Here is a 1,150-nt window from a genome sequence, read left to right on the forward strand (position 1 = left end):
GTTTTGTAATAGCCGCTAAGATGACTGGGATATCTTACTCCCTCCACTGTTGATGGCCTATAGAACAGTAGAGCATGAAACCACTGGTTACTCTCCAGCAAAGTTGATCTTTGGTCGGGAACTTCGGTTGCCAGTGGATCTGTTAACAGGACGCCCACCTTACAAAGAGTTCCCTGTAAATGTGTCAGAGTTTGTGAAAGTGTTATTGGAAAAAATGGATGATATTCACCATGAAGTGCGTTCAAACTTGAAAACGTCTGATGATTCGATGAAGCTATGTTATGATAAGAGATCTACTGAAGTCAGCTTTGTACCAGGAGACAATTTAGTGTATTACAAAGTTGAATTGAGAAAGAATAAACTAGTTTTATTTAAGAAAGGACTTGTATCGCTAAAGTTTCATTCGAAAGAAATTATATGGGAAATTAAGAAAGGACCAGAGGCGTAACAATACATAGTGAAATTGTAACTTTTACTGATTGAGTGATTCCTTCCATTTTTTTTAAGGAGAAATTTGAGTGATCACTTAGCTAAAAAAGAGGCATTGCAATTGAGTCATGGCTGTAACAGTGATTGTGATTTGTTTATGATCATATCTTAAAACAGTTTAATACTAAAGAGATTTCATTCTGTTTTTATTTTTCATGAAGAGGTAGAAACCTTAAGAAATTTCATTAAATACAATCCTTAATAACATGATTGAATCAAGAAGTTGTCATGAGAGGTTTACTGTTTACTTTCAAAATTTTAGCATTTACATACAGTTGTAATATGCTTAAGATTTAGATGTTTCTAATGTCAATTAAAGGTTCCATTCATGATGTCAGAAAAACACATATGTTCAAGAAGTCTTGATATAAGATGATAAAAACCCTATAACCCAAGTGCTTTCGAAAGGTGGACCTTTCTTCTTCAGGGGCAAATTTATAATTGACATATACATTTTAAGTGGTCATCTCTTTTCAAATACAGTGCACAAAACATTCAAAGAATAAATGGAAATTTTTAATATTTTTATGTATGACAAAATAAAAAGATAAAAAGTAATGTCAATCACTCCCTCATATAGTTATCATGCAAATCAAATGTGATAATCCTATGTGTAATCTGTTCACACATTCGAAACGATGATCATCAGAGAGTTCGTGAG

The 1,150-nt window shown here is 32.8% G+C and overlaps 1 protein-coding gene across 1 annotated transcript in view; it reads left to right on the plus strand.

Moving 5' to 3' along the window:
* The window catches only part of LOC106462272 (PH-interacting protein-like), a 110,946-nt gene that overhangs the window by 13,471 nt on the left and 96,325 nt on the right, over positions 1-1,150 (plus strand). The gene's annotated exons all lie outside the window — the stretch shown is intronic.

This window comes from Limulus polyphemus, unplaced genomic scaffold (genome assembly GCF_000517525.1).
Source record: "Limulus polyphemus unplaced genomic scaffold, Limulus_polyphemus-2.1.2 Scaffold1130, whole genome shotgun sequence".
Taxonomy (NCBI): domain Eukaryota; kingdom Metazoa; phylum Arthropoda; class Merostomata; order Xiphosura; family Limulidae; genus Limulus; species Limulus polyphemus.